Below are 19121 nucleotides of genomic sequence, written 5' to 3'. Positions count from 1 at the left end.
AATTACCGATTGGTTTAATAAATTTCAATAGAAATATAATTTAATGTCTGAATTTTTTATTCTATGCTATATCTATCGAACGTGTTACAAAAATAAGCTGCTACGCATACTGTTCGGTTGTTATCGATGATTTGTGTAAAATCACATTTTTATTGCAACTCATATTTGGAGCTTGCTTACATTTACTTACACATTTTATTTAACATATCTTGGTGGATTTACACAAGCCCATTTTATTCGACTTGTATGAAATAGTGTCCAAAGGACAATGTCAAGCAAACAATCGTAAGTGATATTATTAGAGCATTGTTAATGTAATTGGGTATTATGGAACGCTCGCTATTATTCAACATGCCAAACTGAATAGCCAGTAACAGGTCAACCGAACAAGTACATTCTAATCCCGGAAAATATTCATATTTAATGTCAAATTGCTTATCCATTTTTTTTAACTCATAAGTAGCCCACTCATTAAACACCAGGAAAATTTCGCTGCGCGTACCGTTTGCTTGCTGCATGATTGCATGCAGGAAAAATGGTCGTCTCTCGATGGGTAATGGTAGTAAGTTAATCCTGTAATATGTTTTACGACATTGAGTCCACGAGTGAGCCAACTCTTTGACATCCATTGATGTTCGCTTGATGTTTTGGTTGTTACAGTAAAAAATCATCTTAAAATAATTTTGTCTGAAGGAGATGGCGGCTTGGTAACAATTTAAGGCTCGTGTCTCGGTTTCGATAGTTCTTAATGGTGAATACACAGAATTGTCGTGTCGCATATAGGTCAGCGTACCTTCGACGTCAAAGTCTTTCTTGATTGGACGTCCCTTCCAATCCACTGGCCAGCAAGACAGAGATGCTGCGATGTCGATCCCGACCATAATACACCCGAGTAGTGTTATTAAATGCGAGCACTGCTGGTACTTTCGAACTAATGCCATTACTAGACTCACTGGAGCAACTGAAACGAAAAGTCCCACGAACACGATTTTTATTATACTGTAGTAGGACAGTGCAATTAACAGCAAACCATTTCTAATGGATATTACTACATGTTCATCAGTTAAATGCACTTTTTAAATGGACCACATCTGGATCCGTTAGTATTTGAGCTACTTCGGAAATGCCCAGGGCATTTGATTTCTTATGTATGCTTTGTTTTAGTCGTTTATCGTTGACTGGAAGTATCTTTTAAGTAATAACGAACTTTGCTTGTGTGAAGAAATACTTATTTTGATTGCTTAGGTGTGCAATTCATTGGAAGTTTCATCTAGTTATTGGGATTTTCCTGACTTGGTTGAGCAACAACATAAAACTGAATCTAGCTTGATTGTAATTTTGACAACTCATCCCTCACGAATAATGCATTCAGATATGGATTTGAGTGATGAAATGGTCATTAGCATCACTCTGTGGTTACCGAAAAGTTTTATCGTACGATAAACGGTAAAGATATAAGTCATGCTTGAGGTCTATTTTCCGTCATTTTTGTACCGACTTATAGAGCTACCTTCTTATATGGCTCGTTTGTACCAACACTGTTTGGGTCTGCTCATCATTGGCGCAATTGTTTGCGGTGGAATGATAACGTCTCCGAAAAACTACTGTAGGCTGCTCAACTGGAAAGGTCGTCCCATGAAGGAGGAATTTGAACTAGATGGGGTTTTGAACTATCTGCGCTACGACAACTCAGTGAGCTCACCATTCAGTGCATTTGATACCAAGCCCCGAACGTTGAAATGTTTCCGTGCTCACATCTCGTACATCAGCAAGCGTTTGAACATAAGTCTTTACTGCCAAAACGTCACTGCAGAACGATGGACTACATGGGATTCGGCATTGTTAAGATCGTACAAAATGTGGACCGATTGCCGCATCACCACCTACAGAATTCATTTTGCGCCGGGAAACTTGGATAAAAAATCCTTGATCATGTTCGCGAACCTAAGATACAAGAGTGCAAATTACGATATGATACTAGCCGTTGAACAATGGAGCGAAAACGTAATGTTGCAAATGGATGATAAATTCGGAGTGAATTATTCGTTTCAACCTGGGCAGGGTTGCAGCTGTCCGTTTCCTTTAAGACTATCGATTCTGTTTGATGCGAAGGAAAACGGTGTTCGTGCGTTGAGAGCATGTCATAGGAACATCATGTTGTCGGTATCCCTCTCGATCTTATTTCTCGTAAAATAATAAACAGTTCATTTTTCCACCAACGAGATTGTATTTGCAAATTGTTGAATTTGAAGAAATTTGAATGAATATAGTCTGCTTAAGTCGATTATCAAATGTTTCATAATATAGAAAAATATGAAATTTTCGATTATATAATTTATATAATTTTTGATTATGTAATTGGTACGAAATGATCACAACTAGTACATAGCCATGTGATTAGAATAATATTAATAATCGCTCCTTGGGCAAGCAGTACACAATACATCTCTAATTCTAGAGCAAATGGCTTGCTCTAATTTCGTAATTTATTACCTTATTGCAATCTGTCCATTTCCTGCTACCTAGTCTATATTTTGTTATTTCGTAATGTACAAATATTTATTGCGGGAGCCCCTGTTGTCTAGTGGTGCAATAATTACGACCGCTTATGGAACAAAAAGTAACATTTATACGTCGTTACACGCCAGTAGAATTCTAAAAGTCAAACGATCCTTAACTGGGAATCAATGGCGCTGGGTTGCTTTAAACATCTAGTACTACTCACATTTACAATGTGTGCTGTTGTTTGTGACAATGTTACGACGACGTCGAAACCATTCTGCAAGCTGCTCGATTGGAGAGGTCAACCGATCACTCAGGAGTTTAAAGTCAGCGGTGATGTAACCTATCTACGCTACCACACATTTGGACACTCGCTTTTCAGTTCCTTTGATTCCGCTTCGCGCAAAATAGGTTGTGTTCGGGCACACGTGACCTACAAGAACAACTTTCTGATTGTTTTACTATACTGTACGAACAAAGTCGGCGATATGTTGCATCACAATTTTATCCCAACGGATTCGGTTTTGCTGCGTGCCAACAAAATGTGGACGAATTGCCGGACTACAACTTATCGTATTCAATTGCTGGCAAAGGCTACTGATAAACCGTCTCTGTTTTTGTACGCGAGTCTGCGTCAACCAAACGGGATGATGACTGATGCGATGCTGGTGATGAACGATTGGGACGATCAACGTCTACGAAGTATGGATGTCAATTATGATCAGAGATATAGGTTTGGACCCGGGTTACTTTGCAAGTGTTCGCCTCAATTAAAAATACGCATGTCCATCCTGTTTGGTGTGGCAAAAAACGGTGTGATGAAGTCTAATGGCTATTACAAGACATTAGTATTTAGTTGTACCTTAATACTTATGATCAAACAAATTCGCAGCTTGAATGAATAATACATGACGTTTTATTCTGCCTTTATCACGTGTGTTTTTATTTCGAAATTGATTAAAAAATGGTTGATTAAATTCCGTTAATTAAAAGTCTAATATTATAATAGAACACGGAAAGAAGGAGGGGGCCTTTGTAGCTTCAAAAGACTTCACAACACTAGACATTTTTAAAGAATAGTCCGATTCGCAATCGCAGAATCGTGCTTCAGAATTTTCCCTCTATCAGTGGGGGCTTCGTGTTGCCTTGATTGCATATTGGCTTACCTGTTCTGCGATATGTTGCGATACGATTTGTCCTTGTATGGTGAAGGTTTCAATTCGACATATCGCTGCGGTACATGTTATAGATTTAATTGTACAGTAAAGTGGCGTTAAAGTAGAAATGGATGAACATTAATTGGTTACAACAGACCCGAATAGGATCTGAGCGAACAGACCCGACTCGATGTTGCTTGAGCAAGTTTTTGTGTTGCTCAAGTTATCTGAAATAAGCATTTCCATCGTTGTAAGTGCCACTATAACCGCTTGTTTCATGATGAATTTGAACTCACAGTGGTTTGATTGAGTGGTAATATCATTGCATAATGCTTGGAATACCTGGAATCAAAAAGCTTGTGTGCGAATCGCAATCGTGTGGCTTGCTAGTAATTTACAACACCTCGGAGAGTACACCAATGACGCTGCTCAGATTGGCCTGCTTGCTCTGTGGGGCATTGTTCGTTCTCGGCATCTGTGAAGGGTTCCCATCTCTTACGTATTGCAGGCTGTACAGCTGGACAAGCCAACCGTTCCAGAAAATCGACGGCGGTACGCTAAAGTTTCTCCGTCTCGATAACAGCTCGTGGAAGTTGTTTCATGCAAACGATGCGTTTGGAAAAATCATCACCAATAATCATGCGTCCCACTCCGTTGTTGATTCCGAACTGAGCATCACAGTGTACTGTACGGCCCCGGAATTGGACGGAACGTTCATGGATTTGTTTCCATACGATCCAAAGATGCAACGCATAGCAAACCTATGGAAGAATTGTAAGCCCATGTCTCACAAGTTCGAATACACCAACGATTCCATAGCGCTGTACTTTTCGTCAAGTGATGGCTATGGAACCGGCGAAAGCAACGAAGCAATAGTGGCGGTTGACCATTGGAAAGACATCGTGATCACAAAATCAGAACTCGATTTCGATACCTGGTATCTTTACTATCCTAAGGAAGCACCGCACAACTGTACATACCGGTTTAGGTTGTGCATCTTGTTTTATTTGATGTAAACGTAGGCTCGTTGAATCGGAGAATGACTGAAGGAATTCGTTTTAATTATCCTCAACACGGCCTGTGAGAAACAATGAGTTACCTGTTTTATCAAGAAACTCAGTTATGATGAAACTCAGTTATCATCTTAAATTGTGACAACGGCTATTATTGTTGAATAATGGAATGAAAGTTTAATATTGCAGATGGATGATATGATTGGGAAGAATGATTTACGGTCAGGGTTGTCGGATTGTCGATCGCAATCTCAAGCTTATTTCTCATAATGCACGAAATGTAATAAAAAGTTCAGTTTTATCAACATGCTTGCCTACGTAAATGATGTTTTTTATTAGACGAATTGTATGTATCTTAAGAATGATGCATTATACAGCATATCATGGTTGCTTTTTAAATTCAAATCATCAATAATAAGAAATAGGTTTTCTGTTTGCTTCTTGGAGTATTGAATAGCAGTCCTCAATTCATCTTTGAATCTTGCGGGTAATGAAGACGTATTAAGAAATGCATATTCATAAAATTTGACTTTTATATTAATGTAATTGAATTTTTTGTTAAAAAATGTCCATTAGCGCCTTTCAAGCTGAATTTTTCGACCATATAGTATCTGAAGCATTCGACAACTTACAAAAGCATGTTGAATTATTTTGTATTACAAAAGATATGCCGTGGATCATGGGTGTTGCGATACATGCGTACACTAACTGAATGTCACATACCTAATTACAAGCGCTTGCGCATGTTTCTATTGCTACTTTGATCACTTTTTCATGTCGAATTGAGTCATAAAAGTCCATAGTGTTTTTAATGACAGAATCATTGTCCATTACATCCAAATGAAACTTTTATTCATCATATCCAATGCTCGTAGCCTTATTTCTGACTAGTAATTTACCGCACCTCGAGGAGTACACCAATGTCATTGCACGGATTGGCTTACTTGCTCTGCGGGGTGATATTCATAATCGGCATTTACGGCGTAGGGCTTCTTAATGCTGATCAAACAGTATTTCTTACGAGTTGCAGGCTGTACGGCTGGCAGAATCAACCAGTCCGGAAAATGGACGGTGGAACGCTAAAGTTTCTTCGACTTGATAACGCTTCGCTAACTTTGTTTCGTGCGAATGAAGCCTTTAACAAAATAAGTACCAATATCCATTCGTCCCACTCCGTTGGCGATTCCGAACTGATTATCACAGTGTTCTGCACGGCCCCGGAATTAGACGGAACGTTCATGGATTTATTTCCAAATAATCCGCACTTGAAACGCATAGCAAACGTGTGGAAGAATTGCGATCGTATGTCTCACAAGTTCGAATACACCAACGATCCCATAGCGCTGTACTTTTCGTCAAGTGATGGCTATGGAACCGGCGAAAGCAACGATGCAATTGTGACGTTTCACCAATGGGAGTATATTGCTGTCAGAAAATCAGAACTCAATTTTAATAGATTGTATCAGTACTACCCTAAGGGTACACCGCGCAACTGTACATACAGGTTTTTGCTGTACGTTTTAATGTATTTAGTGTAAACGTAGGATCGCTGCCGCGGTGAATTAATGACGGAACTTGTTTCAATAATTCCTTGCCCGGTCCCAGCAGTTGTCTGTTTGAATTTTGAAACAAAAAAAATTACTGCAAATTTACGCGTGTGTTCGTGCCGGTTCATCACTCTGATATGATCATAAACAACCTATCCTAGCACAGGAGTGAAAATATTCGCTTCATTCATTGCTTTCATCGAGCTTTGTTTCGCGCTCATATCAGCTTGAACTCGTAACTGTTGCTAAATAAACGTTCATCAATGTAATTGATGTCACAGATGCTCTTACAGCTATTATGGTACGTTTTATTTCATCATTTGCTTCATTTGCAGCTGGAAGCAGTCGATTGCAGAATGTACGTTGCATCCAATAAAAGGGGCAAAAATGCGACGATTGGTATGACAAATCAAATTAAACGATCGAAATGAATTTTTATGCATTTTCTCCGTACACCATCGTCCACATCGATGTCTGTCAGGTATATAAAAGTACATGCGGGATAGAAAGATGCTATCGGCTCGATTGGCGTGTAGAAAACATCCTGCCAAATGAGTGCTACGAGTTGCGTTGCATCGTTTCGAAACGCCAGCACCGTGGCACGAAATCTTTCTGTATTATTTCGTACGTTGATGATTTTTTATGATTCTCGCATTGGAATCAAGATTAATTTATGCACTAATGATAAATTGATGTTGAACATCGTGTTGTCGATATTCCTCTTGATCTTATTTCTCGTAAAGTAATAAAGAGTTCATTTTTCCACCAACGAGATTGTATTTGCAAATAATTGAATTTGAAAAAATTTGAATGAATATAGTCTGCTTAAGCCGATTATTAAATGTTTCATAATATAGAAAAATATGAAATTTTCGATTATATAATTGGTACAAAATGATCACAACTAGTACATAGCCATGTGATTAGAATAGTAACAATAATTGCTCCTTGGGCAAGCAGTACACAATACATATCTAATTCCAGAGTAAATGGGTTACTCTAATTTCGTAATTTATTACCTTATTGCAATCTGTCCATTTCCAGCTACCTAGTCTATATTTTGTTATTTCGCAATGTACAAATATTTATTGCGGAAGCCCCTGTTGTCTAGTGTTGCAATAATTACGACCGCTTATGGAACAAAAAGTAACATTTATACGTCGTTACACGCCAGTAGAATTCTAAAAGTCAAACGATCCTTAACTGGGAATCAATGGCGCTGGATTGCTTTAAACATCTAGTACTACTCACATTTACAATGTGTGCTGTTGTTTGTGACAATGTTACGACGACGTCGAAACCATTCTGCAAGCTGCTCGATTGGAGAGGTCAACCGATCACTCAGGAGTTTAAAGTCAGCGGTGATGTAACCTATCTACGCTACCACACATTTGGACACTCGCTTTTCAGTTCCATTGATTCCACTTCTCGCAAAATCGGTTGTGTTCGGGCACACGTGACCTACAAAAATAACATATTGATAATTTCACTGTACTGTACGAACAAAGTTGGTGATATGTTATATCGGAATTTTATCCCGACGGATTCGGTATTGCCGCGGACGAACAAAATGTGGACGAATTGCCGGACTACAACTTATCGTATTCAATTGCTGGCAAAGGCTACCGATAAACCGTCCCTGTTTTTGTACGCGAGTCTGCGTCAACCAAACGGGATGATGACTGATGCGATGCTGGTGATGAACGATTGGGACGATCAACGTCTACGAAGTATGGATGTCAATTATGATCACAGATATAAGTTTAGACCCGGATTACTTTGCAAGTGTTTACATCAATTAAAAATACGCATGTCCATCCTGTTTGGTGTGGCAAAAAACGGTGTGATGAAGTCTAATGGCTGTTACAAGACATTAGTATTTAGTTGTACCTTAATACTTTTGATCAAACAAATTCGCAGCTTGAATGAATAATACATGACGTTCTGTTCTGCCTTTATCACGTGTGTTTTTATTTCAAAATTGATTAAAAAATGGTTGATTAATTTCCGTTATATAAAAGTCTAATATTATAATAGAACACGGAAAGAAGGAGGGGGCCTTTGTAGCTTCAAAAGACTTCACAACACTAGACATTTTTAAAGAATAGTCCGATTCGCAATCGCAGAATCGTGCTTCAGAATTCTCCCTCTATCAGTGGGGGCTTCGTGTTGCCTTGATTGCATATTGGCTTACCTGTTCTGCGATATGTTGCGATACGATTTGTCATTGTATGGTGAAGGTTTCAATTCGACATATCGCTGCGGTACATGTTATAGATTTTATTGTACAGAAAAGTAGTGTTATAGTGGAAATGGATGACCATCTGCCAGGTATCTAAAAGTACATGCGGGATAGAAAAATGCTATCGGCTCGATTGGCGTGTAGAAAACATCCTGCCAAATGAGTGCTACGAGTTGCGTTGCATCGTTTCGAAACGCCAGCACACGTGGCACGAAATCTTTCGCTATTATTTCGTGCGTTGGTGTTTTTTTATGATTCTCGCATTGGAATCAAGATTAATTTATGCACCAGAGCGACCCACAGCATCCGAGTGGTTCATTAGCTGTGTGTTGATTTAGGCGTTAATTTGGGATTCGCAGAAAATCAAGTTTCAATCAATGATTAAAGATGGAAATTTCTATCGGCAAACAGAACTGGAACGATGATTGAAATGCATAAAACTGTTTTGAGAATCTAAATGACGACGGCAAGAAGGATGCGACCTTCCTTTCCGCAACGGTTTCTATTTTCACGAGAACGGCTAGTCGCAATCCATTAACCGGCCGATTTTGATGAGCTCCACCGAGCATTTTGGGGGTGTAAATATTTGACGCCGCTAGACAGTTGCATTTTCCCACCTACCGAACCATTCCATTCACTAGCGCCAGAATAGTGATTCGCTCACCATGAAACGGAAGCCGCCGTTTCGAAATGGCACCGATTAGCGTACCCATACGCCATACACGCACGATCGCGGTTTTAAGGGCGAATGGTTTGTTTGTTTTCGCTGACCGTTGCATGTGTAAATACAGAAACGCTCCTGACCCACCTGACCGAGGGGTGTGACCCCGGTGTGGGTGGAGAGAGCATGGTTAAAAATAGCTTCACCACCCCCTCCTACGAGGAATTATGTACCAGGATGAGATTTATTTCTTGCGCCGGTCGAGCCGCGGTAAAGGTTTGCTGACGAGAGAAGAAGGCCAAATTTAGTACGCACCGGTGGCAGTGAAAGGAAAACCACCCGATTGGCAACTCGATCCAGTGCTGCGCGGTGTTGGTAGGCACGGGTTGGTGAAGGTCGAACACGGAAGCGGACTAAAATTAACTCCCATTTCCATCGAATCGGTTCGTGCGGATTACTGCATCTGCGAGACGGTCGGCCGAGTCATTGTTTTACGTTTCACTCGCGGATGTTTGTGAGATTGCTGTTAATAAACCGGGTCTTCGGGTCTTGGGCAGAGGGATTTTGCGGGGAAAATCCAAACCGGTTCGGGAAATTTTTCGCAGCCTTGCGCAATTGTGCCTCTCGCAAGTGCCGTAGAATCGTGACGGAAAGATTCACTTATTTATCGATAAAACATCCGTATTCGCGTTTGAATGACTGACGAGTGCTTGCAGGAGAAGGGCAGAGAAGGAAGTTGTGAGGAAACGGGAGGGAAGACCAAGGAGGAAATAAATTGTTTTCCAAGGAGCTTCAACGGTAGGTGCGACATACCTCCCAAGACATGTCACTGGTGCTAAGGTATTTGGTTTTTTTTCGCATTTTCGTTCAGCACTTTTCTTCTTCGTTTTTCAAACACAGCAACACAGCATTGATTGCTTGGTCGGTAACGTGAAAAACAACTGCATGCTTCAAAAACTTTTTCGACTGTTTTTGTTTTCTCTTTCAATTTGATCGTATTTGTATATCCCAAAGAAAACTAATGTTTAACAGATTTGAAATGCTTTTTTTGATGTTGTGATATCGATACTGGTACACTATAATGCTATCGTTATTGAACAATACTCATTTTGATTGCGAATGATTGAAGTTCTTTTGATGACTCTACTACATCATTGGACACCGTTTTATAAAACGACTTGTTAGTTTTTTGAGAACACTAGCAGCTAGTATCCATTTTTGTTGTCCTTGATTGAAATGAATCGATTGTTCATTCAATTTCAAAAGAAAACTGTCGATGGCTTTAACTCGAATAAAAAGAAACACAATATGACCCACATCTGTTTGCGAGGTTCAGCGAGAAAAGGACACACATACCTGAAAAAGTATATTCGATTGGTTCTGGGCTTTTTCGCGCCCCGCAACCGAAACTAATGCTACTTGCCCAGCAAGCAGAAGCTGTGGTTCTAGCACACTCAACAGCGTGCGCCCGAGCCGGCATTTTGTTCGTGTTCCGGCGAAGAATTGATTAAATATACAGTTTATGTGTGCTTGGTTCCGTTTTCGCTGGTGGACAGATGGGAAAGGAACCAAGTAAGCTGTGGAAGAATGAACGAACTGAGTAACGTATCAGAAACGTTCGCTTTAACCGGTGCCGCTTGTGAAAGGCGAGATCTGGTGAAAGATCTGCAAAAGGAGCCATTTTCCGGCGGGGTTTTTTTGATGGTGCGATTTTTCAACCATGCTATGTGAACCGGCTGGAGTGGGAAGCGAAAAAACGAAATCAAAATCGTCCAACTTTACGGCCCGTCGGTGACGATGTCGATCAGCAGCGATGAGAAGTTTTTCGAAGTCTCCATCTTTTCCCAGCGCGTGGAAAGAGAGCTCCCATAAGCCATATGAATTTATTTCAATTTTGATTTCCTTGCCCTTTTGCCATGGCGTGTGCGTGTGTTTTTCTTTTTCTTTTTTCGGTTTTTATTGTAGTAAAACCCGAGTGAAATGTGTTTCCAGTGTCTCAGCTGCTACCAGCGTCCAAACCAGGGGCACTTCCGGTCAAACTGCCGTTCTGTTTTTAGGACCAAATGACGCAGTTCATTCGTTCCCTTCGCCAAATTCTGTCCTTCTTTAGAACACAATCATTCACAACTATGCGGGATGGAGAAAATGTGCTACGAATGCCGGGAACGGAGCATAATTTTTATTGGCCGCTCGTAAACCGTGTACAGTCTTTTGTCGGTTTCATCGGTTGCGGTTCAATCGAAGGTGAACAATCTTTAGCTGGTTTCGGGTTTTTTCTTTTGCTGAAGAAGAGCGATGAATTTTGATCAGAAATTCGAATGCCATTTCGCTTTAGCTTTTTTGGATTGGCTTGACTTCCCATCTCGGAAGAACATAATGGATGTTTCATATCGCTCTTGGACGTGATTGAAATTTCGTAACAGATTTAATGATCGACCGAACAGGTGCAGAAGTATGAGCGCTAAGGGGATTTTTCACCGATAAAATGGTATGCACGGCTCATCGATTTATCTTTGTAAAGTTTTGTGTAATAAGAGCACGGTGGAAAATGATTGCCTCCCCCGGCAAGTCGACATGGTCTAGCCTGGAACGATTTTCTTTGCCTTCTGAGGGCTGAAAATTCCAAATCTAGGTTGGATGGAAATGAGAATTCTGGTCATTTAGCTGGAATATCTGAATTTTTTTGGCAGACTTATAACAATCACTTAGAAATATCAATATAAACTAAATGCAATATTATATAATGTTTAGAACAGAATGTAAACAACACTATTTTATGCACATTAAAAAAAATACAAAACGAATGAAGCAATTTATTTATATTCCGAGTTAATAAACATAAAAAAACTTGTTTCGTAATCCTTAAATCTACATAAAATATTCAAAATAAAAAAAGGCAAACAAAACATGTTGGACCTATTTTCATTTTGCAATTCCTTGATCCGTCATCCTACGGTTAATCTAGTTTGCCATTGACCTGATTGCCTCTACAACATCTCGAAGCAATAATGGCAACCCAAATTAGCGCAAATTACCGACCCATTCCTATTTGAGTTCATTTTTTTCTCTCCATCAAATGCCATTTCCTCCCTGCAAGCGCTCGTTTCACCAGCCACCAGCCAAATTGCCCTTGCCATTACGATCTGCAGAAATGTCCCCTTATCAACGGAACAGTGTGCGAGGGCCGCATGCAAGCTGACCGTGAAAACCGTCGCCCTAATCGTCGACTGAAATGATGAATGCATCGACGCCCGGGCACGAATTCTCGCTTATCGGCTCAAGCGACCGATGCCGGCGGCCCTTTAATTGTACCCGTGTGCGGCACGGAATCGTCCCGCCCAACCGACCTTCCCCTTGGGCAGCGATTGTTTGCGCCAACCTTGGCTGGTCCCGCATGACCCTGGCCATGCTGTGCAGGCGGAAGGTCTCGGTGGCTTCGGTGGACCCTTACAGGATCTCGTTCAAATCTCGCACACAATTATGCTGCTTTGCTTTCGTCGAAGCGTGTTATCTTGCAATTGCCATTTGAGCTAAGTGCAGCTAATTTGTTTAACCGTACACATCTCGCACGATCGGCCAGCGGTGGTACCAGAAGTGCAACGGTTGCAATTACAGAACCATCATCGATTGCTCGCTTTTTGGGGCTAATGATTATTGGCCCCGCATTTTTTTCCGCAAAGGAGCTTGGTGACGATTTGTTTAACTTCGGCGCGATTTGGTGTCATGATCGGTTCAGTTGCCAATGCACGGTAACGGATCGTTATTCTCGCTGAGTGGTAGGTTCCATTGTTTAATGGTGCTTTTGAATGGTACAACGAGCTAAGAATATGAACACAAAATTGGTTTTAAAACGAATGAAAAAGAGATCAAGGAATGTGCCATCGGAATCCGGAATTCTCATTCCAAACTTCCGTTCGATCAATCTGCGAGAGAAGCGATCGTTGGTTCGATTTGAATAACCACAGTATTTCGATTAAAAAGAGTGCCTCTGAACGGTTCCGTTCTTTATTGAAAAATCCCCATTCAAAACATTCCCGATATGGACATTTTGCTTCATCGCGGAAGGGTTGAATCGAGGTGACGGTAGGTCAATATGCGGTTTTCGCATGCACTCGTCCACTGCCGATGGGCAAAAGGCAGCATGAACTCGACTATGCGCTGAAATAGAGCAAAAACGCTGAATAGAACTGCCAACTCTAGGCTCGATTATGTAACCGAATCTGGCGTGCTGTGATTGAGTTTCGCTTCCGTTTCGGTTCGTTCGATCGATTGATTCCGGCCTGCCTGTCGGTTCCATTTCCCCATGCCTGTATTCTGATGGCTAGTATTTGTGTGGGTGTGTGGACGTGTGTATGCGTATGTGTGAGCTACCTGTGTGACCCCGGCAGTGTCCTCGTCCAGTGGTGTTTGAACAAAAAAAAATGTACCACCCGGAAAGATTATCGATTATCGAGCTCCCCTTTTATGGGGCTCGCCAGAGCGAAGGCGATTCCGTAGGCATGTGGTAGCCTGCTTACTCCTGCTTAACTTCCTTCCATTGGGGTCCTAAGCTTTAGCCTTTGACCAGTGAAAAACAGCGTGCCAAAGGGTGACGATATAACATTCCGTCGGAAAATTGGAAGCCGATATCGGCCATACTGCGAGGAAGACGGAAAGATCCGGAAGGGACGAAAACCACGTTAGGACTTAGGATTTGTGATTCGCGCTCTACATTGGCTTGTGGGGATATCGATGTTACATATATTTTCATATTATTTCTTCAACATCTGTATGGAAATTGAGAGCCTTGGAAAGTGCTATGAAGAAGTATGAATTTATTGAATTGAATAGTGAGCAGGTTCCTTATTATACGGTGTCCTTATTATACCATACTGATGCTTTATTAAACCTGTACTGTTTTCTTAAAGTACAAAGTTATGTGCAAGTTATAAAATTTACGTAATGGATTTTTGTTGATTGCGTACAAAATTATTTCACGCTATTCGATTTACCAATTCTTGTGTTGCTATTTATATTAGCATATTGTATTGAAATTGTAATACAAAAACACTAACCAAACCCGGAACTCGTACTGTACTTCTTATGGTGGGTATGGTTTTCTCACCCAGCGTTGCTTCTAAAACGACCGCGAAAACATTCTTAACGACGTGTAGAGGAATCGGAAATGAGAACCTCCGGAAGGCCGCCCTGGAAGCTAATGAGGTACAAAATCAGACCCGGAGACGACGAAACATGACACCATGAAGCCCATGACACCGTCGGGTTCGTCGAGCTGAATTATAATCACATTTTACTGCCACAACCCTTTCCGGTCGGTAAAAGGGTGGCGTTAGAAAAGGGATCCCGTATAGGATTCCGCGTCACGGTACGACCGAGTCGTGTACGCATTTACTGAAGTGGCCCCATTTTAGCAGGAAAATGCACGACCTCGCGAATGCGTCCCCATTTGTATGACCAAGCCTTCTTTTTGTCCTTTAGCATTCGATGATGATTCTTACGCTTTCGTCACGCTACCGTCCGCAGCAGGGTCAAGGTTCAGGTATCCTTTTCCGATCAGGCGATACGTCATACCCGAGCCGGGAGCTCCCGAGTGGGTGAAGGAAGGAAGAGTGAGAAGAAGAAAAATTATATTTCCCCCAACATGCGAGCGGAACGTGTAACGGACTCTACGCACGCCAGTGCACACCCAACCGTCCGGAAGGGTGCCGGTTTCGCTGGAGGCTCGTGGAATCTCGGGGCACCAATATAAACGGGCCTGCTAGTTTCACCTTTCCGTCCGAGCAGCGGCCTTGAGCTGGATTGGGAAAATTGTTGCTGCACTCCTTCCCGGTTGCAACTATTATTTTAATGCCAGGCAAAACCCATTCATGCAGGACAATCTGCCCCGGATCCTGTTACCGCAGAATGATGGAAAAACGGGCATTTTTTCACGCTCGGTACCGGGTGCAATTTAGGAAGTGGATTGCCACGCTACGTCAGCGTGTCAGACCGCTGCAGGACGGCATGGAAAAACAAACCAGAAAAGCTGCTTCGTGGAAAGTAAAACAGCTGACACAGTCGCGCTTTCGGTGGTGGGGTTTCATTTTTCAGTGATTTTTATTTTTACACTTGCACATCGTGCGCCATTCAGGCGCCGGACTAAATTCTGTCAATCCGGCGCAAGCTGGTGGGAAAGCACCCGCAAACTATTTTTTTTGCATCCATGCTACGGCACCCAAGCGTGGCTGCTACCGAATTGTGCTGCAACAGGAGGTTGTATTTTCTTTTATTTATTAATTCCATCGAATGGGCTTTGTTCGGCAGCTCATTGTCAATGCGAAACGGGCTTAAAAAGAAGGGATTTCTGTGCCGACGTTCATAACTAAAAATAGTCACCAAAATTCATACCTGAACAGGAAAGTAGACTAACAAGGGTTTGAAAGCTCACGAGGGGTGCCAATTAAATATGCACCACTTGCAGTGGTACGGCCGGTATCGTTCGGCCCTGCATTCGATTGCAAAACCTTCGGCAAGGGGCGATTGGAAAATGAGCAGGGAGAATAAATTTTCAATTTAAACCCATCCACCGTCATACAAATTGGGTTAAATTAAATTTGACTGCCTGCCAATCAGTGGCTCGCCTAAACGGGGTTCGTGCTAAAGTTTTTCCGAACCATGGGCTCGGCGGTGGGCTCGGGAGTGTGTTCCGCGGCTACGGTTGAATCAGTGCAGTCGAACGATGAGGCTTGTAAATCAATCGGTACAAAACAAACAAGTCTGCGGTTGTGAGGTAGCGTGCGGTAAACGATATGTGCTTTGATTAACATATCGACTGTGTGTTAAACGAAATGCATTCACATTATTAAGCAGAATATACAATTTGATAGATTGAGTCTAAGCTTGATTACCTGCGCAGTTTTGATATGCATACAAAACGCCTGATAACATTGTAGCTTAGTTTAGATTACTGTAGGAGTTCTCCAATCGTATATCAGAAGTAATGAGAACTTCAGTTTTCGTGTCTTTAGGGCAACCTTTTTTCACTCAAAACGTCGTAAAAAATATCCGTTAACCTTATATTGTCTTTGTTTAAAGAAGAAGAAACTGATATCAGAAGAAAGGCAGAAAGAAAAGTCTCATCTTTCAACTTTAATGGTGTTCTTATCTTGATTACTTTACGACCCAAAGAATTTAATTGTGAGACGGAAGTCAAAAAGTATAGCTATAAATAATATTTATGGCCCTCCCAAGTGTCCTTCATGAAATTGCCACATACTTATTCATGTCGCTCTTCTTGTACGGAATCAAATCCGAAACTTCATAATAATGATTTTGAATTTTTACTGTATGGAACACATTTTCGTGTAAGTAAGGAAAACGAGATTTTTTACTGAACTGGGAAATGTAAGCTGTTGCAAAGAGTTTTAAATTGGATTTATGTATTGCTGTTATGCATCCGTGATTATTCATCCTGCGATCGCTTTTTTGTATGTATATTTTCAATCCTATTCAGCGTTTGAACGTTCGCAGTATTCCATGCAAGCTCTATCGACTATGATTGCATCAAACTAATACGTACCATCGACAAAAAAGAATCAAACAACTCGCAACATGTCAAAGCATCAGAGTTATCCCAATCGCCTGAATGGGAGTGAGTATGGGAGCTTCATCTCAATTATGTCAGCTATTCCTGCGTCCTTCTAATTCCCACTCCCAGCACGCCGGAAGTATGCGACAAGCTCGCGATTAACTTAATCGGTAGCGCTAAGCGTTTACAATAACATCAAACAGCTAACAATACATTGCTCCATCGGGTGGGCGGCAGCTGCAGTTTATCATCCGGAAACGTATTTCTGCTGCTCGGAACGCGGTACGTGCCTCCATTTGGGGTGGCCATTGCAGAAATATATCTCCGTCCCGCATCTGGCTCCGTTTCCCAACTGTGTGTGCAAGGGGTGTGTGTGTGTGTGTTTTTTTTAATTCAGTTCTGCTCCAGCTACATGGGTTTTATCGTTCGTTTCGTTTCCTGTACCTGCCCGGGCAGCAACCGGGCGCGCAGGATGTGACAATCAAGGAACAATTCCACCATTCCGTGCGCCGAAGGACGGAGCTTAATTTAATAACACACGTTAACATTCGTCTCTCGCTCATCTCTCTTTCTCTTTCTCGCTTTATTGGTGTCCCTTTCACGCTCGTTCTCGCTTCATTCCGGTTGAGCTTCCGCCGCACGTAGGGTGCTAGAGAACGCTCGAAAGCAATTAAAAGTCCCACCGTCGTCAAAATCGATATTTATTTCGGGACGGCACCGGTTGTCGGAGCTTAGGATGTCCTTTTTTTGTTTCTTCCTGCTGGGGATGTGTGAAGGTATATCGATGCTCGAGTTTTGAGTTGATAGGTGAGAGAGAATGGAACAAAAAAAAAATCATTCGATCATCCAACTCGTCGTTCGTCGTTACGAACAGTTCCAGCTTCGTTTTCTGCCCTACCACTCGGAACCGGTTTGAATGCGAAAAAACGCTCAAGTGTGGTTGCGAAATTCCGATACAATTTTACACGGCTCTGGCTACAAGCGAAACCATTCACCTTTGGGGAGCACGTTTTCCATACCGGCTCGATCGATGGTGAAATGAGTTGGTTGGATGGTGTTGACCAGGGTTGGGAAGAGGAAGAGAACCAAATGACCCCGCATGTCCTTTCTCCAGTTTCCACAGACCTTCCTTGCCCGAACGGAAGCCGGGTGAAAGTGGCAACTATTTAATCAATCACTTTGAAGCGCGTCAGGAAGAACACCAGCAACAGCGACAAGGGAAATAGTGTATGAAAAAAAAAATCATGGTCCTTTTGGTCCGACGCTCTGGGGCGTAAATTATTGCCAATAGAAACGAAAACTTTCATTTCATTACTCACGGCACCAACGCGAGCTTGACGAGGTACGTGCGTGTGTGTGTGTGTAGTGCAAAGGACGCAAAAGGACGTCTCGAGGCGCTTGAGGGGGGCAATTCGTAAATTAATATGTATAAGGATAAACGAAACGTAATTTCGCTGTTCCCTGCCTTCAAACGCCGCGCTCCATTAATCGGTCTAAGCAGAACAATTCATTAGCATTGCGATTGGTGTGGTGGATATGTTGCTTTCCAATTGGAGCGTATACATGATTAATTCCGAAAAGGCATCAACATGCCATCATAAAAGATGAATATAACCCAAACCGGGTGGATACATTTTATTTGGTAGCTACAATTGTCGATTACTTTCGTTTGAAAGTGTTGTTTATGCGGGAAGAAAAAGAATAATGAGGCAGAATAACTGTTGAATAAATAAGTTGCAAATTCACTTCACCGAGTAGGGCTTTGGGGGATAAGGAATAAGTCAAGAAATGGGAGGAAATGCCTATTGTTTTTAATTCTGACAATGTTCATGAAGAGCTGACAATGCGGCAATAGGCCGTCATAGCAAAATAAAAAAGAACAATTTTTCTATCACCGTTTTTGTATGTCTCTCGGAATAAAGTTTCGATTTGCTTACTATCTAGATCGAGTTATTGGTTGGGATTATCTACGCTATGCTTTGTGCGTTTTGTTGTCACCAAAATCAGCTGGGATTTTACAACTCACCGGCAGAGTGTTAAGCAAGAAAGTAGCGTATGCACGAAAAGTTGGCAAGTGCTGTCAAATTAAATAAAACGCGACGGTGCATCGGCTACAGTTGAAAAGAACTTTAGCACGCCAAAGTTTCAACCGACGAGATCGATTCGACGGTTTCTTCTGTTGCCCTTCGGCAACAAAGAAACCACCGGTCTCAACAGTAGATGGAACGACGCGAACGAGTATAGTTTTTCCGCAACTTTCCAATACTTTTACACTTTAGTTTTCTCCTCGATAGAGCCAATCCAGGACTTTCCGTAACCAGCTTTCCCGCTTGCGCCGTCAGAATCGACCTGCAAAATTACGTTGCAGTTTGTTCAGAGATGCAGCCATTTTTCTTTCCTCCGATTCATCCGGTTCGCCCTTTGCCGAGTTT

Source organism: Anopheles nili, chromosome 3 (assembly GCF_943737925.1).
Source record: "Anopheles nili chromosome 3, idAnoNiliSN_F5_01, whole genome shotgun sequence".
NCBI classification, from domain to species: domain Eukaryota; kingdom Metazoa; phylum Arthropoda; class Insecta; order Diptera; family Culicidae; genus Anopheles; species Anopheles nili.
The sequence above is the reverse complement of the archived record's forward strand: the minus strand, read 5'-3'. Positions refer to the sequence as shown.